General features: G+C 38.4%; 1 protein-coding gene across 1 annotated transcript in view; it reads right to left on the minus strand.

Annotated features, from left to right (window-relative positions):
* The window catches only part of MID1 (midline 1), a 371,641-nt gene extending 348,196 nt beyond the window's left edge, over positions 1 to 23,445 (minus strand). The window contains exon 1 of the mRNA XM_017509924.2: positions 23,023 to 23,445. The gene's annotated coding sequence lies outside the window, so the exon portion shown is untranslated. The remainder of the gene's footprint in view (positions 1 to 23,022) is intronic.
* Positions 23,446 to 27,721: the final 4,276 nt, after the last annotated feature.

A 27,721-nucleotide genomic window follows, 5' to 3' on the forward strand; every position in this document is an offset into this window, starting at 1 on the left:
ATGGGGAAAGGATTCCCTGTTTAATAAATGGTGTTGGGAAAACTGGCTAACCATGTGCAGAAAGCTAAAACTGGACCCCTTCCTTACACCTTACACTAAAATTCACTCCAGGTGGATTAAAGATTTAAACATAAAACCTAACACCAGAAAGCCCCTAGAAGAAAACATAGGCAAAACCATTCAGGACATAGGCATAGACAAGGACTTCATGACTAAAACACCAAAAACAATGGCAACAAAAGCCAAAATAGACAAATGGGATCTAAATAAACTTAAGAGTTTCTGCACAGCAAATAAACAATCATTAGAGTGAACTGGCAACCAACAGAATGGGAAAAAGTTTTTGCAATCTACCCATCTGACAAAGGGCTGATACCCAAAATCTACAAAGGACTAAAGCAGATTTACAAGAAAAAACCAAACCCATTCAAAAGTGGGTGAAAGATATGAACAGACACTTTTCAAAAAAAGACATATATGCGGCCAACAAACATATGAAAAAATGCTTATCATCACTGGTCATTAGAGAAATTCAAATCAAAACCACATTGAGATACCATCTCATGCCAGTTAGAATGGTGATCACTAAACAATCAGGAGACAACAGATGCTGGAGAGGATGTGGAGAAATAGGAACATGTTTACACTGTTGGTGGGAGTGTAAATTAGTTCAAACATTGTGGAAGACAGTGTGGCAATTCCTCAAGGATCTAGCAATAGAAATTCCATTTGACCCAGCAATCCTGTTACTGGGTAAATACCCAAAGGATTATAGATTATAAATCGTTCTATTATAAAGACCCACGCACATGAATGTTCACTGAGGCACTGTTTACAATAGCAAAGACCTGGAACCAACCCAAATGCCCATCAATGATAGACTGAACAAAGAAGATGTGGCACATATACACCATGGAATACTATGCAGCCATAAAAAAGGATGAGTTCATGTCCTTTGTAGGGACATGGATGAATCTGGAAACCATCATTCTCAGCAAACTAACACAAGAACAGAAAACCAAACAACGCATGTTTTCACTCATAGGCGAGTGTTGAACAATGAGAACACATGGACACAGGGAGGGGAGCATCACACACTGGGGTCTGCTCTGGGGGCGGGACTAGGGGAGGGACAGCGGGGGATGGGAAGGTTGGGGAGGGATAACATGGGGAGAAATGCCAGGTATTGGTGATGGGGGATTGAAGGCAGCAAACCACCTTGCCATATATGTACCTATGCAACAATCCTGCATGATCTGCACATGTACCCCAGAACCTAAAGTACAAAAAAAAAAGAAAAGACTGTCCTTTGTTTCAAGATTACATCCTTCTTATATTTTTGATGGTAAAATGTCCATTCTTTTGATATTTTGTATGTAAGAAGGTTTTTCGTTATGACATTAATGGTTAAAGTTGGCAACTCATATTAACTGCTGTCATTAAAAAAATAATATTAGTTCCTGAAATTTGAAAATCTGGGAATCAACGCCATAATAAAGGTCAGGAGAAAGCAATACAAAATATCAGTGAGAGGTCAGGTACAGTAAGAGCTAAAGTGCGGAATAGATTTGGCCATGAGGAGGTCATCAGTCACATTATTTGGGGGCAGTTTTGGCAGGGTGATGTGGTGGGAGGCAGGTTATGGTGGGGATGTGTCAGTCTCATTTATTTCTAGGCAATGAAAGTTGAGTTGCCACACGGAAAAAAAATACGTATTGGGTCATTACATATATGTGCTTACATTCTGCTGGTTGGTAGGCTGCCACATCTTTAAGACAGCTGGAAAGGAGAGAGAAATGACAAAGAAGGCTAATTTAAGCCACAGTTGTTAAGCAAAAAGATTGACAGACTCTAAAATTATCCACTCAACCGGATGAAAAAGTATTCATCACTTTTCTTCTCTCTCTTTCTCTCTCCCTTGCTCCCTCTCTCTCTTTCAATCATGCCAATATCCTCCTAGATCAGAAACTACATGAACATCAGCATCCTAAAAATCTCTCTAAGCATCTCTATGAGGGATCAAAGTCATGTTCAAGGACACATGTCTTCATCAGCGTTTGAGTCATTCCATTCTTCCTCTGCCTGGCCCAGATTGAGGAAAACATCTGAGACTGGATTTTATGTCCTTTTCAGAGAGTGTACAGCATGAAATACTGTCCTCCTGGCTGCCAGTCTGACTTGGCCTGGGAGAAGTGGGTGAGAAGCATGCCCAAGTGTCCACTGAATCAATGTGGACAGTTAATCACAAGTCAGGGCACTTTGGATTGAACATTCATGTATGATGAACTGGCAAGCTACTCTCCCCGTGTGTTTCCCTTCAGACTGTATGATTTCAGTAAAAAGGTTGTCTTAGAACCTGAAGACCCAGAAATATTTTAAAACCTGAATTGGCCTATTCCCGGAGACTAGTGCTCAGTCTATTGGGATAATATCCATCTGCAAGTTTTCCCCAGCACTGGAGACATATTTCATCCTATAATTGGAAAATAATTTGATTTATATTCCGTCATGTCAGAGCCTCCACTCAGGTCTCTCAGAGGAGAGGTCTAGGCAGCAGGGAGATGGTCTAGTTTTGAAAAAAAGATGCTCTATAGACACTTATGGAGAAAGTGCAAAAATGGAGCCTGAGTGATGTTTATAAAAGAATTCCAATGCCTCTTTGTAGATTCCCAAGTTAGATTAAGGGATGTGAAGCATGGAGAACTCAGACACAAAAAACAGTGTGATGATTGGCCTCCCATCCTGGAACTGGCATTTGCTGGGTCCTGACTACTACATGTCAGACACTTGACATAGGAGTTCATTATCTCCTCTCAATGCTACTGCAAATGGGTATCATTATCTCTACTTTTCTAAAGAAGAGTAAGGAAAGTCCAGAAAGATGGGTAACTTGGCCCAGGTCATATATCTGGCAAACACCCAAGTGATAATTTGAACCTGAACCCAAGTCTTTCTCACTCTGAGACCACATCCTTTCCTGTGCTCCACAGGCTGTTTGTAAAGTGTGATCTATGTCTCTGCTAGAAGTGCAGAGTATACAAGCAGAACAACCCAAGACACATGCTACTGATTCACGTAGTGGTACTCAGGGCGTTTCCCTGTGGAGTTTATGCTGGACCTATTAGCATCATTTTCCTCATATTTTTCAGGAAATACCTAGAAACCAAGATAATCACTCATCACAGCTACCTAGAAACCAAGATAATCACTCATCAGGGCTACCCAAGTGGCAACAAGAGACCCTCTTAGCCTAGAAAACTCTGGGAAGTTTCCCCTCTCGTGCAGAGGTTGGCAAACTTTGTCTCTAAAGTGTCAGATAGTCAATGCTTTAGGCTTCATGAGCCAGAAAAATCTCTGTCGCAACTACTCAACTCTGCTGTTGTAGCTCAAAAGCTGCAGCAGACAATAATTCATAAATGAATGAGTATGGCTATGTTCCAATAAACCTTTAAGGACACTCAAGTTTGAATTCTGTATAATTTTCACTCATCACAAAATGTTACTTCTTTCCAAAACTTTGTTCAAATGTAAACATGTAAAAACCATTCTTAGCTCACAGGCCATACAAAAGCAGGTGGGCAGCGTGGATTTAGCCCTCAGGCAATAGTTTGCTAATCCCTGCTCTAGAGGATCATATTTTATTTTATTTTTCCCCATATGTTAGACTGTTTACTCTCAGAAGGTTTACAAAAGTAGACAAGAAGATCTGTTGATAATTAATTAGTGAAAACTACTGAATATAACTTGACGTTTTAAATCATATTAACACCAGTTTCTGGCCACCAGGATGGCTCACAGTAAACAAAATAATACATAAAGAAAGACCCTTACACCCTTCACCCAAGTTCCCCCTAAGGTGACATTTTGCAAAATGATCTACCAATTTTGTGCAGATTTCTTCAGTTTTGCTTGTACTGGGGTGTGTGTGCGTGTGCGTGTGTGTGCGCGTGCACCCATGCACATATTTAGTTATATTACGGCAATGATCCCTGTGTTGCTGTTTCATAACTATATCTACCTCCCTCCTGCCCCCCTATCCCTATCCCCTGACAACCACTAATCTGTTCTTTATTTCTAAAATTTGGTCATTTCAATAATGCTATATAAATGGAATAATACACTATGTAACTTGTGACATTGACTTTTCACTCCCTGGAGATTCATAATCCCCTGGAGATTCATCCAGGTTGTTGCATGTATCAGTAGTTCATTCATTTTATTCCTGAATAGTATTCCATGGTAAAGATTACCACTGTTTGTTTAACCCTTCATTTGCCGAAGGACATTTGGATTGTTTCTAGGTTCAGGCTAACGTGAATAAAGCATTTGTGAATGTTTGTATCCAGGCTTTTGTGTGAACATTTCATGTCTCTGGGATAAATGCCTAAAAGTGCAATTTCTGTTCTATATGGTAATTTCATACTTATTACTTTTTAAATGTTCCCTTTGCACATATTTTAAAATATGGTTTTTAAACATTACCATGAAAACACCCCATAACAAATGACACCGTGGTAACAGCTCTTTAAAAATTCCCTGCCATCTTGCATTCTCATTTTATAGACACAGAAACTCTACACTAGAGAACTTAACTGACCTCGGAGGGTCAGTCATAAGTCACAGAATGGTCAGTGCAGGCTGAGCCAGAACAAGAAATCACTTCTTTCTTGTCTCCCATTAGTGCTCTCATCTGACTATGCTGCACCAGTGAAATTACAGATGGAAGCAGCTAACGACATGGTGTTTCTCATGATGGAAGAAAAAAATGGTTTACTTGGCCCTTAGGAATGTTGTGAGCTCACATCCAATGGCCTGTCCTAGCTACAGCCTTCCTCAATGGAGCTATGTGTTGCTTCTTCACTCTAAACTTGAGACTGCCTCACAGCATGGGAAAGTGATGAACAGCAGAGCGCAAACATGCAAACAACGTTTAATATTTCTCCAATGTGACTGTGGGAACTGGAAACCCTAAAGCTCTGTGACCCTTTTCATCAGGGCCCTGGGTGTTACGTAGCTGCGTGGTTAACAAGTTGACTGTACTGATGGTTAAACTATACATACTAGAGATGGTTGAACTAGTATTCATAAATTACAATTCCTCAAATCTAAAGCCTTACCTGACATGTTTCCTGAATGGTCCAAAGAAGATTTTATTTCATTTCTATATTAGACTTAACAATTGGTTTTTCAGTCTACTGGCCATGACCAAGAAGTGCAGGAATCCTACCATCTTTCACTCCCTCCTCAGAATCTAGGAGGTACCACAATAATCTGTCCGAACCTTTACCCAGTGTTGCTAAGTGCGGTCTGTGGACCAGCAGCATCAGCATCACCTGCTAACTTGTTAGATGTGTAGACTCTCAGGCTTCATCCTCAGAATGGTTACACAAATTTCTGTGGCTGAGGCCCACCAATCTGCTTCTTTCCTAGCTCTCACTCGGAGACTCTGAAGCTCACTAAGCCTTCAGCACTGTCATCAACCACTTTAGAATTAATTTCACATATACGACAGAAATGTAAGTCATAGCTTTCAAATAATAATAATAATAATAATAAAAGCTCAACCAACATAATAGTTCCAGCCCCTTTGTGTCAGTTACACAGTCTTTATGAGGCCAATATTGATATAAACATAAACCAGAGTTGTTATTTCCGACATTCAGCAGATTGTAACTTTCTTCACGCATGCACTGTTTAAGTTGTTTCTAACGAAAATGCTCAGTTTGTGCTTCTACTTAGCACCTATTTAAAATTCTTTATCAAACTGTAATTTCCTCGAAGGCAGGAAATGTGTGTCTCTATAGCCTAATAAATAGGTGTCTAATAAATGGTTGTTGAACAAATGAATGAATTGTGTTTTATATTATGGCTGCTTTGCCCTCCACTAAACAGTGCACTTACAGGTTGGAGGAAGATGAGGGTTTCGTTTGTGCTGGATTCTTGAAGATTTTTTCACTACCCTAAGTATGCATCTGACTTCTCTGAATACAATAGGGTCACAAAAGTTGTTGCATATGCAACAACAACCAACTAAATTGCACCTTTAGTGTTACTACACAGACTCCAAATAATTTTACTATGAACATTATTTCCATGTACATGCAGTAAGAATTAATTTAGTATATGCCATTTTGAATACTGTTTAAGAAACATCATTACCTATAAAATGGAACTTGAGAGCATGTGTTGGGGAGCATGTTTGGGGAGATTTTTGACAGATGTACCTTCTTTCAAAAGGGTTTTCCATGGAACAGTGAAGGAGAAATGAGGCAATGACACTCAGTCAGGTGAGCCAGTGGGGCTCCAGCTTTCTTTTTTCTTGTTTTTATTTTTATTTTTATTTTTATTTTTTTAGACAGCGTTTCACACTGTCACCCAGGCTATAGTGCAGTGGCACGATCTCGGCTCACTGCAATCTCCGCCTCCTGGGTTCAAGCAATTCTCCTGCCTCAGCCTCTCGAGTAGCTAGACTACAGGCGTGTGTCACCACACCCAGCTAATTTCTTTTCTTTTTTTTTTTTGTATTTTTAGTAGAGACAAGGATTCACCATGTTGGCCAGGATGGTCTTGATCTCCCGACCTCATGGTCTGCCCGCCTCAGCTTCCCAAAGTGCTGGGATTACAGGCATGAGCCACTGCGCCTGGCCGGGCCCCAGAATTTTTACTGAAATTTTCTAGTTAAGAAACCAAATTACACAGGCTCACCAGATGATCCAAATTCTGACATTAAGGTAGGATATCTCAAGCTCTTTGATGTTGAACGTTTAGGTTTATCTGCCTTGTTAGTTATTCTGTATGAATGAGAGTATCTGGCACTTCCACAGAGAGGTGGAAATGACAAATAAACACCTTTGAAGGATCAGAAATGTGTGAAGGAAAAACACAATGTCTGTGTTCAAGAATCTAAGATAACTTAGCAAGGATGATCTGTACTTTTTAATTTTCATATATCCCATCTGAAGGATGGGAAATGTTAAGTGTTTTCCTCAGTGGTTTTAGTTACAAAACATTACAGACAGACACAAGTATTATAATCTACCTTTCAGTAAAACAAACAAATCATATGTCTATGCTTTGGAATCTAAGAAGAGCACGAAGTAAAATAACATATGTTTATGATAAGTAGACTTCAGCAACGAAGCACAATCAACTGCAACATGATTTGTTTTCCTTCCTTCCTTCCTTCCTTCCTTCCTTCCTTCCTTCCTCCCTCCCTCCCTCCCTCCCTCCCTCCCTCCCTTCCTTCCTTCCTTCCTTCCTCATCCAGGCTGGAGTGCAGTAGTATGATCTTGCCTCACTGCTACCTCTGCCTCCTGGGTTCAAGTGATTCTCGTGCTTCAGCCTCCTGAGTAGCTGGGATTACAGGCATGCACCACCATGCCTGGCTATTTTTGTAGTGTTAGTAGAGAAGGGGTTTTGCCATGTTGGCCAGGCTGGTATTGAACTCCTGACCTCAGGTCATCCGCCCGTCTTGGCCTCCCAAAGTTCTGGGATAACAGGCGTGAGTCACTGTACCTGGCCAATATGATTTTCTTTTCCATCAGAATATTTCCTTGAGAATTACAAGAAGATAAAATGGCTATGAATATTAACTTATTTCATTCTATATAGCTGTCATTTTTGTATATTTATAAGAACGAAATTTTGTTGTTGATTAGCGTTTTTACTCTATTGAAATAACATCTTCAGGACATGTATATTTCTTAAATGAATAACATGCTTCTGATCCAATAGGACATACAAAAGTGGACTGAGTATAACATTATCTTCCAAATAAATTTTAACTTTGTGTTTAATTTGTTCAAGCATTTAATTTGTCTCCAGGCAAAAGTCTTAAAAGTTAGTTTTGAGTCAACATATGTTACAATGGTTGCCTGAAATCACTAAATATTTTAGCATTGTTAATTCAGGTTCATTTCAGCAGTATTTCACATGCAAAGCTTTAGACTCATCCAGTCTCAGAATGATTCTTTGAAGGTATAAAGCTGTTAATTGTGAATTAAATGGACAAGGTGATGGAAAGTAAATGTCTACTTTCAACTCTGGCAGGTCATTGTTTCTACATGCTATCAGTGTTTTTCATTAGCTGTATTAACAAAGACATCTTAAGTCCTGCCTAAGTCCACAGGCCTCTGAAGGAAGTCTAAACAACTTTGAGTGATTTGGAGTGGAAGCAGTACTAAGCAACAAATTCAAAAGCCTTTTGGTGGGTACCCTCTCCCCCAGAGGTGGTGTGTTTTACCTGATTTGTCCTTCAGAGTGACAGTTCCATGGTTGACATGTTTATCAAATATTGGGCCATCACCCCCAAAGAGCCTGGAGGGGATGATATTAGCCAGCATTTATTGAGTGCTTCCTCTGTTCAGAATACTACACATACTTCTTCTAATTTAGTCTTATCAAGTGACTCTGGGAGGCAGGTGGTGAAAGAAACCAAGGTTAGAAAGTTAAGTATTAGGAGTAGGAAGTCCAGCTAGCAAGTGACACAGCAGGGATTCTAAGTTAGGTTTGTGCAGCTCAAAAATTTATCCTCCTAACGTCTGTGCCATTCTGTACATCATCACAGGACATTCAATAGGTAGTGATGGTGGGCATGGCAAATTGAGGGGTGTTAAAACAAGAGTTCTTTTCTACCCATTTCCTTAGCTGGAATGGGAAGCAACACACATGTATATTGATTTTATTTTGGTTTATTCATGAAGGGATAATTTGCATTGTGTATGCATGTGTACACATTCTCTTTCTCTCTCTCTCTCTGTGTCTCTCTCTCTGTGCATATGCATGAGAAAGACAGAGACAGTGTGAGAGAGAAATAATACTTGGAAGTATTGAAAAAGTTTGAAGACCACTCATCTAGTGTCTTTAACTAATTAAATAAAATTAATTTGTATTGTAACTTATCTCCCTTATGCATACCCATTTATTCGTGACTTAAGAATGACTATATTCTTAACTACTGCATTGTAATTGTTAAATTTATTGCAATTGATGACTTCAAATTTCTCTATTGCATATTTTTATCTCCCCGGTCATGAGGCAGTGGATGTTCTTTATCCTCACCTTCCCCTAATTGTTTCCCTTTGGTACACACTTTTTCCTCCTTTCAATTTTCAGAAATTCAATAGTCAGGAACCAGAGAGAGCAAGAAACAAATAGATGTTAAGTGGAGTAAAGCCATTACTTCTTGATGTTTCCATATTTGTTCTTTCTGGTCTCTGGGAGTCTCCCAGTCAGTTCTTGTCTTAATTTTCTGGCAAATTTCAGGAATTCTCACAATCTTCAAATTATCATCTTCCAATATTCTTCTCTTGGGAATTCCCTGGAAACTTCCTGCCAAAATGCAATCCTAGGACCTGAGTAAGAGCCATATTTTATAGAATACTATGAGATTAATCTTCCAGATGGCTTGTTTTGTAACTTTCCATAAGTTACAGGACTCAGTATGTATAGCCATGTCCTCTAAGCCTTTCTAATCAGTGGGGAAAGGAGAGTCATTGGTCTATTCACTATACCATGTGCCAATCACTTCTCATATCTGGGATCATAATTGTTGGGTTTCCTTTTTTCCATAGGTAGAGCTTTTGTTTCATGGCTCTCATGTTCTGGAGCAGCCTCATTGGCTTCAAGCGCTTACTTACCATAAAATTAAGATAACATCACCCATCAAGGAGTCCTAAAATGCAGTCCATTGGAATTAAAGTGATAGTCTTTGCTGTCCTAAAGCTTATCTGTGCTGGACATGTGCACAGCCTGCAGGGCAAATAGATTGCTCAGCAGCTTGCCAGGGTGAGCTAAATAGGCAGTGAAGGAAAGAGCAAACCCTGGCAGGGCAAACCAAACTGGGAAAATCCATATAGGTACAGCTAGTGAGCAAACAACAACAGTCTCTTATACAGTCACTGGAAATGTGAAGTTTCTTTTGACCCAGTGTGCTAATGTGAACCTATGGTTCACACAGTCCTAAAAGACAACAAATCCTGCAGCAGTCCAGGAACTTTTCTATGGAAAAGGTCAGGAAGGCAGAAAATAGGATCTTTATAATTTTTGTGTACCTACAGGGCCAATTATCTATTAAACAATCATAAATAGTGATCATTTCAGGGAAAACACCAAAAGAGACTTTAAAAGTAGTCAGTAGATTCCAATGATTTACGTCATAAAGAAACAGACCATCTTAAGTAACACATGGACAATAAAAGCAAGCAGATGTTTGCATTCTAACCAGGGCACTAATGGAGGTGCTGTGGCGCTGTAACAAAGTAGTCTGCCATCTTCAGATTTGCCAACTGGAGTTTTAAATACAGCTGTATAACTTTGAGTGAACAACTGGTGAGCATTCCCCGACCACTCTGAGCATCATTCTTTGCTGTAGGTAAGAATTAATAATTCACCACTAGCATGCCGTGTCAAACTCATGTTCTGAAATGGGCCTGAAATGTGTGATTGACTATAAGATGCAAATTTGCCATAAAAACAATTCCTCGGGTTGCCAAATTACAAACATAAGTTATTATGAGCAAAATCACAGTAAAAATAAATGAGCAAGACCAAACTCACAAGGGACTGGATTTGAAATTTCATGTGCAGGTTGTAAGCCTGGCAGTTACCAAGTCAAGCGTTGGGTACTCGGTAAAGCTTGACAGTAGAAATGGATCCAGATACTACAGCATTTCCTACCTTTTTCTTCTGCAGAAATTTAAAGCATTTTAATAAATATTAAGCCAGGTATTGCTCATTCAATAAATGACTCCTGGGAGTACAGAAGACATTTGTGAGATTAACTCTTTAGGCCATCAAATTATTATTCACTGCCCAAGAATAATCTTTATTAAGATAGGAAGGGCCAACATCTGGAACACCTCACAGCTTAGAAGCTCCAGATTCTTGCCACTCAAGCCTTTTAAAGTGAGGATATTTAAAAAGAAAATTGCACTTGCACTCTATTGTGGAATAGGACTAGTTACAAAGATTAGACCAGCTTTGTCATCTTCAGGAGTTAGCGTCACTGGGATGGACTGCACCAGGACACTAGTACTAAGTCACTCACTCACTGACTAGCTGTTTTGGCATGGGACTAACAGCACTCCCGTTGTTTTATTCTTGATTTTTTCTAATTGCCCACTTTAATTTTTGTGCTGTTTGCTCCTCTTTTCATAAAGATATCTAGAGAACAATATTTTTTAGCATCTGCCAACTCAAGCACAATGCCTGTGTTTGTCTCATTTCTTATTTCTTGATTTGTTCATATTAACTTTTCATCTCTTACTTTCTTTTTTATTTTACCTTTTGGTTGATTGCTTTAACTTGCAAGCATTTCCCCATAAATATATTTCTCACCCTTTCTTTTGTTTGCTTTCTGTCTCTTTTTTGGTCTCCGGTATTTTCTAGCAATTGTAGCTTGCCCCTTCTTTATACTTTAGTTCAGCACCTGTTGTTTGTTGGGTTTTTGTTTATATATGAGGGATGGGCTAGGCTGGAGAAGGCGGTAGGTTTTTGCTGTTTTGGGACCTCCCTTCCTCTAACATCTCTTGCTGATCTTTTCTCATTTTTTAATTTTCTTTTCTCCCCTGACCTCTCTGGTCTTCCACTTATCTTGTAAATCATTATATTTGGTCTTTAAAAAATTATGACATTTCACAGTAACCAAAACAGCATGGTACTGGTACAAAAATAGACACATAAACCAATGGAACAGAATAGATAACTCAGAAATAAGACCACACAGCTACAACCATCTGATCTTTGACAAGCCTGACAAAAACAAGCCTAATGGGGAAAGGATTCCCTATTTAATAAATGGTGCTGAGAGACCTGGTTAGCCATATGCAGAAAACGGAAACTGGAGCCCTTCCTTACACCTTATATAAAAATCAACTCAAGATGGATTAAAGGCTTAAATGTAAATCCCAAAACTATAAAAACTCTAGAAGAAAATCTAGGCACTACCATTCAGGACATAAGCATGGGCAAAGATTTCATGACGAAGATGACAAAAGCAATTGCAACAAAAGCAAAAACTGACAAATGACATCTAATTAAAGAGCTTCTACACAGCAAAAGAAATTATCAGAATGAATAGGCAGCCTACAGAATGAAAGAAAATTTTTGCACCCTGTTCAACCAACAAAAAGTTCTAATATCCAGAGTGTACACAGAACTTAAACAAATTTACAACAAAAACAAAAGTGGGCAAAGGACATGAATAGACACTTCTGAAATGAAGACCTACATATGGTCAACAAACATATGAAGAAAAGCTCAACATCACTGATCATTACAGAAATGCAAATCAAAACCATAATGAGATACCATCTCATGCCAGTCAGAATAGCGACTATTAAAAAGTCAAAGAACAACAGATGCTGGTGAGGTTGCAGAGAAAAAAGAACACTTTTACACTGTTGGTAGGAGTGTAAATCAGTTCAACCATCGTGAAAGACAGTGTGGCAATTCCTCCAAGATCTAGAGGCAGAAATACCATTTGACCCAGCAATCCCATTACTGGGTATATAACCAAAAGCATATAAATAATTCTGTTATAAAGATACATGCACACTTATGTTCATTGCAGCACTATTCACAATAGCAAAGACATGAGATCAACCCCCATGCCCATCAATGATAGACTGGATAAAGAAAATGTGGTACATATACACCATGGAATGCTATGCAGCCATAAAAAGGAATGAGAATCATGTCTTTTGCAGGGACATGGATGAAGCTGGAAGCCATTATCCTCAGCAAATTAACACAGGAACAGAGAACCAAATACCACATGTTCTCACTTAAACGTGGGAGATGAATGATGAGAACACATGGATACATGGGGGGAACAACGCACACTGGGACCTGTTGGGGAGGTTGGGGGATGGAGAGCATCAGGGAGAATAGCTAATGGATGCTGGAATTAATACCTAGAAGGTGGGATGATCTGTGTAGCGAACCACCATGGCACATGTTTACCTGTGTAACAAACCCGCACATACTGCACATGTACCCCTGAACGATAAAAACATAGTATGACATTTTCTTTTCTTATATGTTTCATCTAACTTCAAAAAAAGTCAGTAAAAAATAATTAAAGCTTATCCTCCTTAAAATAGAAGAACTCTCAAATGGACACATACAGTTGTGTGTGTGTGTATAACATATATTATATATAATATATATAAATAAAATATACATAGAAGTGTATATAAATACATACAGTGTTGCCTTATCATTGATAGTGACCCTAGTAAATAAAACAAGAACTGGTTATATTGACACCAATATGTGGAAATAATATACTAGAACTACACAAGCCTTGAAATGGTCTTGGAAGCATCAATACAGATTAATTTTTTAATTTAAGAATATAGAAATATATAGATTTCATTGGATTCATTAGTATTATATATTTCAATTTAAATTTAACATTGATCAATAGCATTAAATTATATACAACACATACACATACACACACATATACACACCCTACAATTTTATTCACAGAAGGCAGGCCATTTATAAATAAACTTTTGCATAGTCTAAAACTCATATATTGACTTATGCTACCAAAATACAGCCTGGATAAGCAGAGAAACAAATAAATCAAATAGACAAGTATATATAAAATAGGCTGTTTTAGAGATAACACAGGACAGATTTTACTAACTAATTTATTACCTACAGTCTGTTGGCAGAGATCTCCCTAATTTCAGTCTTTCTGAACAGGAAAAACAGACCATAAGGCTTGATGGTGTGCAAAGCTCACATCTTTATCTCTTCCAGAGCTTTATTTGGGGGTCTGGAGACAGAAATTCTCACCATTTATCATTGATTGTAATGTTTGATGTGTTTTCTCTTTGCTGAGACCTTTACTCTGGATGGTTCTGCCAGGTTCCTTCATTATCTTCAAACTATTGGCAAATGATTTATTGGCAGGTAACTATATTCATGGACAAAGTGAACTCATTTTCTGGTTTGACACTGCAGCTCTCACTTCCTTTTATAGCACTGTGACTCCTAAAACATCCAGGCTTGCAGCAACTACTATTGCACATACTAATCAGAAGTTTTTATGGAATGTTCCTGCTTTGAACTCAGCAAAGCCACAGCCAAGTGAGTCATTATGAAGTGAAAATGGTAGTTCCTTTGGGAGATACTATTCAGATTTAAAATGGACCTTTAAATAAAAACTGCACTTCTGTCTTGAAATGTATTTTCGCTAACATGGGATGCTTAGAGGAAAAAAATATGAAGGCAGTGAAAGTAGTGGAAAGAGGAAGGCTTTTACATGGCTAGGACTTTTATTCAGATAACAGCTTCCACCCCCACTTCCATCCTCACCCCTCTCATACACCCAAATCCCCATCTGGGTGAATACAGTAAAATCTTAAATATGCACATTGAGAAGCAAGTGCAATCTAGTTACCTGAAAGTTCATACAAACGCTTCTCAGTCTTCCACCCAAACATTACACAAGTGAAATGACAAAATGGGATGCCTCCCACTCTCTCCCACACGTTTTTCTATATGAACATAAGTGTTTAGATAACTGAATAGGGTCTTGATGGGAAATTTAAGGTTCTTAAGAATTCAGTGAAAGATATGTGGCTTTATTAATACATACATGCTCCCAAACTGTAGGCATGTAGTTCAGTTCTAAAATAGAGGCTTACATAATGTGTGCCAAGAACAAAGGGAAAGAAATAGAACAAGGCAAGATGTAAATTTTGATAGTGACTTAGATCCTACAATGCAACAACCCCTGCAGAAAGGGAAGCTAGTATCTTGATTCCACAAGGTTTAACCTCCTCCTCCCCCTCACCTGCCCATTCCAGGTTTTCCTAACCCTATGGCTGCAGCTTTCATTGCCTAATGACTCCATTTAATGGGAGAATATTTGGAAGCCAGAAAGGAATTCACTGAGGTTACTCAAGGGTAGTGGAATTACACATGTCATATAAAATGCTCTTGCTAAATTGATGCTAGAAAAATGGAATGGCAAAACCTTCACCCAAACCCTTCTGGGAGTGTGAAGTTAATGGAGTGTGCTCATCTGTTAGTGCAAACTCTCGGGTTACAATTTTCTAAATCCTGTAGTCCTCTTACAAGTGATAAGGGATCTCAGCTGAGAAAAGCAATGTAGCTTATTCCTATTTGGGATCCCTTAATCCAGGTTGAGGGGAGGGGAAAAGGGGTTGGAATGAAATAGAAAGAATTCACCAGACAACTGAAGTTAATAGCTGTCCTGTATATTATCAATAAGGAGAAAGCTTCACTTAGGTAAACTCTGTAAGAGTGTTGAGATCTTGGCTGTCAAGACCCTCACATCCCACCCCAGGAAGTTATTGAAAATAGCTCTTCTCCCTCCAGGCTTTATTGCTAATTAATTTGTGGGTTATAATAGTAACTCATGTGTGGGACATCTGACCATGTATGAAGTGATTTTTATTTATGTAGACCTTATTTGACTGCCCAAAAATTCTTGAGGTGGATGTTTCTGACCTAATTTTTAAAGATTGGGAAACTGAGGTTCAGAGAAACTTAGCATCACACAGCTACTAAATGGATGAGCTAAGACTTGAACCCACACCATGACTTTCAGCCTCAAAGCTCATACATTTTCCACTCAATCAGTTTACTCCCTTCCACCAAACCAGGCCAAGCTTCATTGTCCCCTACACCACTATCCTTCTAGTTATGTGAACCAAATTCCTGAGAGTCTTCTTTTATACCTCCTGGTCCCTAATCATCTCCCTTGCCCCATGTATCATCTAATCCTTCTGATTTTACCTCTCTGAAATAGAATTGAAATCCATCCACTTCTCTTCATCTCTACCACCAGGATATTAGTACAAGTAGATATTATCTTTGCTTTCCAAGGTTCCTGTTTGATTCACCTACATTGACTCTGATGGCCCTCTAATCTGATCTACTATGTTGGTACAAATGTAATTGTGGTTTTTGTACTTTTAATTGCAAAAACCGCGATTATTTTTGCACCAACCTAATATTTTCCAGGCTGCTGCCAGTGTGAACTTTTCAAAAGACCAATGTCTTCCCTTGCTGAAAACTCTCTCATAGAGTCTGGCCATTTCCTACCCCTGCAAACACATTACCTCAAGTCCTTTCTGTCTAACTCTCAGTTCAAGCAATCCTTTCCCAGGGAAACTCTGTCTTTCCTGCAGATTAGCTACATCCTCCTAGTACAATCTCATAGCAACATATACCTTCATTTTATAGCTTTTATTTCAGGTGCACCTTTACTCATGTCTGTGTAATATTTCATCAGTGTTAGTCTCCTACACTTGACTGTTATTTACTTGAATGCAGGTTCCACTTTAGCCTTAGCACATAGGGTGATGCCTGATTCAGAGAAAGCACTTGACAAATATTATTGAACAAATGTAGAGTTTCTCTTTCTTCTTTTTCTCTTTTTCTTGTCCTCTCTCCATTCCTCTACTCTCATCCTTATTCCTTTCCTTGTCCCATCTTCATGGGACTTTGCTCTCTTAATCTTAATTGGAAGGAAATCCATGCCAAAGCAGTAAACATGGCAACTACAAATGTTGTTCTCCCTGAAGCCATTTGATTTCTACTAGGACACTCTTGATGCCTTAAAAGACAACAAAAATCATTCTCTAATGCTTTTGTTTTAGGCATTCCCATGAGATGGGTAAGATACACCCTATTTCATGAGTTCTCTGGAGAAATTATTTCCCAGTTTAACTCAGCCGATTTTGGGAGATATCTTACATTTGTTGCTACTCAGGCTGCAGTTGTGATACAGTTGTCAATGCCTGCCCATGAACCCTCTTAATCATAGCAGCTCTTACTGTTGTCAGTTCATTTGCGTTATAGACATTATTTTAAAATAAGCCTTACCTGTTCGGAGAAGACAAGTTGCACACCTGGCAAAACCACTCAAAGAAAGGGGAAGGAGGAAAGATTTCCCCCCTGCCAGAGAGAGAGAGAGAGAGAGAGAGAGAGAGAGAGAGAGATATCCTCTCAAGGCTCAGGAGCAACTGGCAGAAAGTTGTCCGGACAGATACCCAGGAGATCTATGGAACCCACCAAGCATATTGGTTCTTAATGCATTTGCAGACATATGTTTAAAGCGTTAAAGAATTAGCTCACTGAGATGTGTAGTAACTTGATGGACATTCCTTGAGTTATGAATGGACAACTGCATTCCCTTGTAGATCCATCTGAGGAAACAATATAGTCTTGATTGTCACCTTCTAGTAGAAATGCAGAGAGAGAAGCTCTTTATTTAAAAATGCTGCATTTTGGTACAAAGTATGTTGGCATGGAGCAGAAAAGCACATATACAATGACTCAGTTGAAAAGTTAAAGCTTCTTAAAAAGTTTATCTCAACCATATCTTCCATTTACTTATGCACAGGAGAGATATGATTTTTAAATAACCAATCTAAATAATAGTCAGCTAATAACTCTCTTTTAGAGAGTTATTTCAATAAATTTAGCATAAAATATTTAAGTGCTAAGTAAACACTGTGTTATAGATTCATTGGAAATTTTTTTTCTTTATTAGCTTTGTATCTTATAATTGATGGTGTATGAGATTCAACAAAAATAAGTCAGAAATAGAGAGCTAATTTATCTACACTTTGATAAAGCTGCCCTGCTTCCTCATTACACAAACACCATATGGTCTCCACTTGCCTTAGCAAAGAGTGAACTCTTGCCAAGACATGTCAGCCCATGGGATACATCCTCTCCACATCTTGGGCACCACATCAGATTAAATGTTACATTCTGCTGGGGTGAGGTGTTCATGGATGAGGAATTAGAGAAAGAGACTGGGGTCTGAGGGTAACCTAGGGGGACAAGTGGCTTTTATCAATGAATTTGCTAGCCCAACTCCTCCCACCATTGCTAGTGAAAAAGATTTCAAGCTGATAAATTAATAAGTATGAAGTGAGTATTTTTTGCTTTATAAAACATGGGCTTTTGAGAAAATACTTTAAAGGGGGGAAACCTACACCGAGATAATGCAGATTGCTACAGAAGAAAGAAGTCTTTAGAACAAGGGTGTCAAACACAAAAACCTACAAGAGACAAGCAGGTAACACCAATAAGCAGAGAGTACATGGTATAAGACATTAGAAGGTATATCATGCTTCACTGAAACACAAATTTTAAATCATTGAGTGGGCAAAATTACATAAGGGCCACCAGTGTGCATCTGTTTCTATTTCTTCAACCCCTGAATTGTTTACTTGATGATGCCTAACTTATCTCCACCCATTTCAGATCCAGTCAATATTTACTGATTGGCCTCATGCACAGCATTGTGCCAGGTGCGTTCACAGACATGACCATTTTCAATACTCATAACTGTTCAATGAAGTGTGTATTTATAGCTCCATCGATAGATGAGGAAATTGAATCCCTGAGAAGTTTAATATGACTTGGCCAAACCCAGCATTCATTGCTCTGGAAGAAACTTGGGAAACACTACCATTCTTTTGTTTCTTAACTTTGAGCCAAGGATATCAGTTCAAGTAAACTTGTTATCTGTTCTCTGGTAGTTTATATACTGTTTTGTTCCCCCAAGGCAATACATGATGAGTGTGTCAGTACAGATATAAATAACTGTACAATTAGATACTCAGGGGGAGAAATAATTTTGGTTTAAATAATCAAGGCCTCTGTTACAGAACAATAGCTATAAATAATTCAGCCTTTTCTGGCTCAAGCTCTTTGACCAAAATTCCAATACTGTCACGTGTTAAAACTCAAACTGTCAATTTGAGGAGGCTCTGCTTAATTTCATTTTTGTCTCAAGTTTAGACAAGTGAAGAGCAACTCACAAGAGAGTGTGAGTATACTCAACTCACACGAAGTTAGAACCATTCTTTATGCAGCTTCAGCTATTATATTCTATGCTATATTCCCCAAAGCACAGAAATCCATTTTTATTTTCTTTTAAAATAAAAATAACATTAAATTAACCTTGGCATTAATATTTATAGTAACTCAGCGTCTTTGAAAGGTTCGTTCACAGAAGATTCCCTTGTATGTGATTGCAAGCAATTAATTTAAAAATGGAAATGTACTTTTACTTTTAACTAGAAGTCATAGTCCTGACTATCAGTTCACCAGCTAAGCTTTCCTCAAGTATAAATATATATTTTAAATTGGTTTTACTAATGCCCTAGGTACTTGGAAAATCCTACTGGTGCAAACCCATTATTAACTCACAGTCCCCAATTCTAAGCCTTATATGTATGACCTTAGAAGTAACGGCAGCTGCTCTTGTCTGCTTTATAAGAATTGTTACTGAAACTTGTATGTTAATAATTTCCAGTGGTTACAAGCCATTATAACAGCTCTCAAGTTACGTAGTACTCTGGTAATAGCTCTTCTCCAAGTGGCACCCCAAGAATACTTGACAACCCCAAAGAGAGTCATTTTGAAAATTACATAAACAAAATATAAAGTGGCATCATCCAGCTCTCAGTTATTTATAGCTACTCTGCAGGGAGAATCAAATGGTGTCTTTCCTCTGTAAGCATACCAAGTTTATTGGCATCTACCTGGCATTATCCGACATGGAAATCATCTGGTGAGTGAAAGCATGAATATCTTGACATATCAGTTACTTGTTCACTGCCCACCAGTGTTTTGTGCCCACCAGTTGGAAAGCTCTGATTTAGAGAACGATTAGCAAAAGAGTGAGTTACCAAGTAAGTTTGCAGCAAATCATGTTTCACATCCTGCACCATTCAGGTAATGAGATTTTTCTTTGCAGAAATGCTATCCATTGCATGAAGACTTGGTTTAAATTCATCTGTGTCTTATATACCCGTTTCCTCCAGAGTACTTAGCATGGGACTTCAAAAGGCACTCAATAAATATTTGCTGAATGAATGTAACAGGAATTAATAACGCAAAAAATGTTTTTGAAAGATAATTGATGTCAAATGGTGGGCATAGGAAGTCAGAGAAAGTTCACCAGTGACAGAAATGCTGTGTACAAATTTGGTACAGTGTCCAAGAAAAGGATTTCCATTTAATAAATAACCTTTTAAAGCCAGGTTCTTTTACACACTGCCCCTGGACTAAGCTATATCAGTGGGGGGAGAATTCCAGCCAAACAAACCCTGATAGCAGTTTGAGAAAGGGAAGTATAAGCAATAACTAAATGTTAGAAAGGATTCCATGAAGCACGTTACCATCAGTTGTTCAGGAAATCTCTAAGAATAAAATAGCACATGCACATGCACATACACATACATGCACTACAGAACACATCATTAAATTCTTTATGAAATAAAGAGGACAAACTGGATAACATGCAGAGGGCCTTAACACTCTCATGATTGCATGAAAGATGATAAACATTAGGATATTTTTCTTTCATTGAGCCCCCAAGGCCCAAGTTAAGAGAGTGTTGGGGTATTTTGACTGCTTTGATTGATATTCTGTGCCTAGATTGTCAAAGGCACTTTCCTAACTTTAACACGTCATGACAGAGAAATTGATCCTATCTGCACCATATATGGAGGTAAAATGAGGAAGCTATGTGATCCAGAGATAACCCTCCAGGGATCAGCTCAGGCCACCCATGGCCTGATGGCCCATGTGCCAAGAGGGTCCAACAACTGGGTATGTCAGCAACCCACTCATCATTTACCAGTGCTCTGTGGCCTATCCATTGGGAAGCTTTGTTTTAAAGAATGTTTCTCAGAATGATCAGCCTAGCAACAATCCGCCAAGTAAGTCTGCAGCAAATTATACTTCATGTGGTACACACTATATCTCTCTCAGGGAGTCAAAACATGTATTAATAAATGAACATATTAAGGCTCTGAGAAGACCTATTTCCCATTGTTTGTTTTCTTCTCCAGTATTTTCCAACCTCTTTTAACCAGGGCACCTACTAACACCTTGCAGGTCTAAGGAGGCTGCGGAATGGTTAAACCCTCCATGCAAGCACACAGTAATGTGACTTGAAACGGTAAATGCAACAATATAGGTTCTATCTGTCTTTAATTGGAGGATTAGTTCAGACACTGAAAAAACTTTAATCTTTAAGAAGGAATCCTCCTGGAACTTTGTTAACACTAAAGTGTTAAATACCATAAACAATATTATTACCCCTAAACAGGCTGCTGAGAAGCCAGGGATGAGTACATTCTAGCCCTGAGACTCTCAGTCATTTGCAGTAATTCATATGCCACTGGCAAGGAGAATTCTAAACATGAGATCCCAAAACCCTAGGCATACACCATCCCCCTGCCCTCCCTGCCCCAGGAGACTTATCTGTCTTTCTGGTTATATATTCCCTTGGCTGTTAGTGTAATTAGTGTATAATAACTATGTATATATCAACTCACAGGAAAAACGGCAGACGTGCTGGGTGATTTGGCTTGGGGCCATCTCATCGGCAGGGTGAGACAACCTGGTATTAAACCATCTGTTATTAACTGTATATTTTAAAATAGTGTTTTGTGTCTCCTGGGTTGCTGACTCCCATTGACAGCAACAGAATGTCAAGACTCCTATTTTTCTGAGCAACAGCGACGAGATAACAAGCTTTAAAACAACTGCATTGTCCCTTCTGTTCTGCTGCTTGTGCTATTAAGAATTTTATTTACTAAAATGTCTATTGTATTATACATGCTGCTTTTCTACACTTCATTCTCATGAAGGTGAACAAGTTCCATTTAAACTGTGTCCCTGTGAAAGTTATGCTTTCTAAAGTCAAAGATCCTAGAGAAAATTGTCCATAGCTTTGTCTTTATGACTAGGCAGTTGCTAATGCCTGTATGAAATCAATAGTCTCACTAGGGAATGGACTATGACTTACATTTTTTAAAAAAGTGGTCATTTTCTCGAATCTGCTTGTTTGCACTGTTTACTTTTCTTCAATTTAAGCAATTAATTTCATAATATCAGAAATCTGAAATTGAGTCTTTGTGCCACTTGTTGCAGTCAGCAGCACAAACCTGCTCCCTATACTCAGGATTAAGTCTGAATATGACAGAAAACAACAGGATTTCTTTGAAAGATGAGCAGTCAAATCATTCAACACAATCATCCAAGCTAATTCAATTCAGAAAACCACATCACCATGAAAAAACAAAAATAAATTTTTTTACCTGATTCCAAATCCCTTTTGATGGCTATAAAAAAATGGACTTTCTTTGCAAAAGTTTTCCCTATGCCCAAAAACTCAGTTGAAACAGTTTTTTTTTTTTTTTCGTTTCCCAGTTGTCTCTTATAGTTGGCTGATACCAAGTATAACTAAAATTTCCCTGCAAGTCTGTTAAACAATTTCACATTTCCATGTTTAATTGCATTCAGATTGAGGTTTCGGTATATAGAATATAGCTAGATTTTAACTCAATTGACCACAATGCCTTTGACATAAAGCCTTTATTCATCATTCTCGCCATATATATAAATAGACACACACTCCTTGTCAAAATGCAAGGGCGAGCTTCTTTACATTGTCTAGAACAAAGAGGCCAGCTCGGCTTCTTTTTTTCCTCAGTGTCTCAGAAGGTGTCCTTTATTACATATGCAGGATGCAAGGATTTTGCTGCTGCGTGAATGAAAAATGATACCTTCAGACTGCCTTTTTAGTGACAAATTATACTTTCGCAGACCATCACACTGCCTGTGGTTTTACGAACCCCATTTAGATTTACTATCACTTCCTTGGGGACTCAGCCTTCCTCACAAAGCACCCCAAGGCTAATTTCCACTGTTTTAGAGTACAACAAAGATGAGAAAGTTTGCTCATCACAATAGTATAGAAACTCTTGCCTAGGAAAAACACTCTCTGGCATGTCTTAAGGTGCTAAAATCATTGGCTCTGTGGATTCTTGGTGCGCAAAACAGGCAGAAAAGTTGTCTGGAGGTATTCGCAAAGCATTGTATTTGTTCAGGAAGGAGCTGTGGGGTTAGAGGCTGAGCAACGCCTCTTACTTTGCTTCCTGGGTGAGAGCAGACAGGCGTGCCACTTAGCAGAAGCAAGCAAGAGAGAGTGGTAAGACTCACCGGCTTCCCCATTTTTCCCAGGACGGGGGTTTTTGTTCCTCAATTGTGATCTGGAAGAGGCAAACCTGTAGGTCCTCGGAGCAGGCTGGTCTGGGGCAAGTGGTGGCTCTTTGCCTCGGATCAGCTGAATGGCTGGGGCGTTCAGGAAGCTTGCTCTGTCCAGCTCGGAATCACTCCCCCTCTCCAGGGTGTGTGCTTACACGCCTCTAAGTCAGTGCAAAAATCCGCCAAACTCTGGTCAGCCTAACAGGTTTCCTTATATAGGTAAACACGAATTGCATTCCTGGTGAAAGAAGTTAACTAGGAATCCTGGTAACCTGGTTAACTCTATACACGCCAGAATGGCTCAGAGTCAGTCAGCCTGCGTAGGGGTTTGGTTGCAGTACAAAGGGATTTGTGTGATTTAATTAAAATCATCTTTATCCTGGCAGTCTCTAAAATTGGCCCTTGTAGTGTAACTGTGAGTCAATAGCTAGTATTTTATATCATGGGCTGTGAACAGCCTTACATTATCTGAAGGCATTGTAGGGGGAAAAAGCACAGCATTTTATAAGTTGTCTTTCATGTTTTTAAAACCAGGGTAATTGAACTTGAGATTATTTTCAAAGAAGTGAATAAACATGAGACAGAAAGAGAAATAGTGACAGAACATGTGACAGAAAGAGTTTAATAAACCTCCATCAAATAAGGCTCAAATGCCTTATTTGCCCATAGTAACGAACAGCTATTCAACTTTCACAGGCCTTTGGTAGAAAATGCAGTACAATCATTTTGGGTTTTCTCCTTTTACAATGCAGTAATTGCTACTGTATTTTTTGATGGGCAAAATGACAGATAATGACATCTATTCCAGTAACAACCCTCCTGAGCCCACATGCTGACGTGTTATTTGATGGTTTCAGGAAAGAAACCTAAGACTTGTGAATTTGCATACTTGTATGTAAACATTTTTAAACAACTTCCTGGATTTAAGAAGATAAGAAAATATATCCTTAAAAGAACTTTATGGAAGGCCTACCTCTAGGTTCAAAACATAGTTTTTGAATATAAATAGGTATCTTATATTGATTGTCTAATAACTAGCTCTTACCCTTACATTTTATCTACCACCTAGTAAAGTAATAATTTAAAAACTTCTAGCCAATTTCGCCAAAGACAGTATAGAGAGTTGAGACTTTCCTATGTACTAGAGATGAAGATTGTCTGCTAAAAAGGACCTATCTCTAAACGAAACACTTTTTTAAAATTTTGTCCATGGGTTGACTGCTCCTTGAGCAGTGACAACCTTATTAAAAATAGCTCAATGCTGTTTTAGGTCTCTGCTTGGGAAAGGTGGGAGAATGAATCTTCAGATGCCACCTAAGCGAGCACCAACACAAACCAATGCCAAACAGTTTTTGTCGAGATTAGTAAGGAACAAAAATTGCACTGCCAGGAAGGGTAACTGTTTTGAAAGGCATTTTCCACTGGCCAAAGACTTCTGCATACAATTTCTCTTCTTATCTCTGCAGGAACACTGTGAAATGTATACTATTTCCTCTTCACAATAATAAATTTGGCTTGCAGAGACAAAGTGATTGGTCCAAAATCTCGTGACCAGTTTTGGCAAATCCCAAACCCCAGATATAGAATTTAATTCCAATAGCATTTCCCAAAATAGAATCAACTTGAAGAGACAGAGGAACATTAAAATGGCAATTTTCCATGTTCAAATACAATTTTTAATAATCCTATGTCCAGAGAATTTAAATGTAATATATAAACTTATTAAAATACTTTTTATAAAGTCATAACTTACTGCTAACATGACTCCCTTTAAATGTCTCCAGAAAGATCATAAAATGGGATAGAGAGTGTATTTTTATTGAATATAAATTTGGGTTATAAAATATTATGAAAATATAACTTGGCAAATATTGCACACATTTTTCTGTTCATGGCATTTACATCTCTATTATGTCAAGTTAAGACTCATCCTGATTCCTCCACTGGAAGGAATATCAGTGTTTTCTACTTATTGGGTTATTTGTTTTCATTAATCTTAAATGAAATTCTGTACCATGCTAGGTAAACGGCTTTCACTAATATTGGCCATTTATGATCTGCACCCTTTGTGTCCTCGTAATTCCCACTGAAGCAAGTTCTGTTTATGTAGAAACTTTAGACTTTATTAACATGTTGTTGCAAGACAAAGAATGCATTTTTTTCCAGGGCAGGCTAAACCCCTAAATGCCTTAAGCTGGCCTCCAAATTTGTTCTTACAATTCTTTTTTTTTTTGAGACAGAGTCTTACTCTGTCACTCAAGCTAGAGTACAGTGGTGTGATCTTGGCTCACTGCAACCTCCGCCTCCCAGGGTCAAGCAGTTCTCCTAACTCAGCCTCCCAGGTAGATGGGATTATAGGCACCTGCCACCATGACCGCCTAATTTTTGTATTTTAAGTAGAGACGGGGTTTTACCATGTTGGGCAGGCTGGTCTCGAACTCCTGACCTCAGGTGATCCACTCGCCTGGGCCTCCCAAAGTGCTGGGATTACAGGTATGAGCCACCGCACCCAGCCTGTTGTTACAATTTTAAGCAAACAATCATTTAGGCTTTAAACACAAAATATCATAGGCCATAATTGTTGAATTGGAAGGTCAAAATGAAATTTGGATTTCAAAGTAGCATATTTCAAAAAGGAAATACAACCCTCCGCTAAATCAATTTTAGAGGCCTCAAGAAATGGTTTGTGAAAGGTGGGGTCACTGAAGCAGCGTGAATTCAACCTAACCATAGAGGACCCCAAGGAGAGAATACTTAAAGCTAAATAATTACACCATGCCAAAAAATAGCACTTATGGGAAACTAAATAAAATATAAGATCTACTTGAAGGGAAGAAAATATCATTGTGGTTTAAAGAAAACATCAAGGGACAGAGTTTAGAGATTCTCAATGATATATAACTAATGAGTAGATAAGCTACAATTTAAAGCTTGTTCCATCAGACTCCAGAAACCTCACAACTTCTATGCATCCTGAATATACCACAGTAACCAAGAAAAAGAAGATACCTTAGAGTCCAAAGATGTTTCAATTCTAGTTCCGGCTCTTGGATGTGTGACCTTGGATATATTACGTAATGTTTCTAAGCTTCACCTCCAAAGTAGAAGTGAAAATGGCTCAACATCTTAGATTACTGAAAGTACCTAAGGAGATTTCCTTGCAATCATTCTTCATCTATCTATTGATGCTTCTTATGGTCCAGGCATTCTGCTACATCCTAGGAGTAAAGCCATAAACAAGCCTGGCACATTGCCCACCCTCATGGAACTTACAGTCTTACAGAAAAGACTGTGTATATCTATATTATGGTATGTGAAAATCTATTGTTTCCTTAAATTTCTCACAACACAAGAATGTCTAATCCTGAAATTTCTTACAACACAAGAATGTCTAATTGAAGTTACATATAAATATAGAAATATTAATAAATGAATATTGTCCAAGCAACAGCTTTCACTGTAGTTAGTGCAAGTTATGCTTACTAACCTGAGGTGGACCTTACTATGATTAGAGTGGGTAGACCTGGGCTGAGTCAAATAAGATAAATACTAGGGAAAAGTAAAACTTGATGCATCAGCCATATCATGACAATGTCCTTTTATCTAACAATTGAGAAGGACCAGTATATGCAACTTGAAGCATCTTGAAGATGCTCAGGAAGCTGGATGGACAATGGAGTGATTTTTATTATTCATTCTGCACATAAAGAAGTGATGGAAAAGCATAAGAAAAATTTCCTAAATATTGTAATCAGTTATCAGATACCCAATCTATTATTAATTCGCCTCTGTGCAAGAAACATTTAATTGGTACACACTATAAATGAGGGTCTGTGAAGGATAGACATAGAAAATGATACACAGAGATAAAGAATGATCCCTGGCTTTAATAAAGCTTTCTAGAAAAAATGTTCCAGTGTTCAGTAGCTGTATCAGTCAGAATAAATAAGGATACGCTCTGGTAACAAGCAAGCTCCAAATCTCAGTGGCTTAAAACCACAAAAGTGAATCTGTTGCTCATGCAGCATGTTTACATATGCCAACAGGGAGGGCGCACCTATCCATAGCTACTTAGGAACCCAGGCTCCTGAAGGTTCATTTTAACATGTACTTCCTGTTGCTGAGACAGGAAACATGGGCTTGATGAATCATGTGCTGGATTTTCAAAACTTTACCACATAAGTGTCCCTTAAATGTCCACTAGCCTCATGTGGGCCAAAGCAAGTCCTCAGACTGCTTAATTTCAAAGAAACAGAGGAGAATCAGGATACATAACAAATGATTACACAACAGATATGGCAAATTAGCCAGCTGAAGAAGAGTAACACTTCAGCTAAGTTAATTTTATTTCGCCAAATTATTCACTAGCACCTATGTGGAAAGCACTATAAAAGGGCCTTATAATCAATGTGAGTACCTTACTCTTCTGGAACAGTTACAATGTCAAGAGAGAGCAAGGATCTGCAAAGTCTAGCCCAAAGTGGGCTGTCCAGGACATCCTTTCTAAATATCACTATTTCCCTTAAGATTCCACCAGAATCACTGATAATCTTTGAATACACCTTTAGGCCTCTGCTCTTAGGGAAATTGGATCTAATCAGTCATTTCCAAACTTAAAATGCCAGTCATTATGCCATAAGGGGTATTGAGTTTG

This window comes from Cebus imitator, unplaced genomic scaffold (genome assembly GCF_001604975.1).
Source record: "Cebus imitator isolate Cc_AM_T3 unplaced genomic scaffold, Cebus_imitator-1.0 Scaffold426, whole genome shotgun sequence".
Taxonomy (NCBI): Eukaryota; Metazoa; Chordata; class Mammalia; order Primates; family Cebidae; genus Cebus; species Cebus imitator.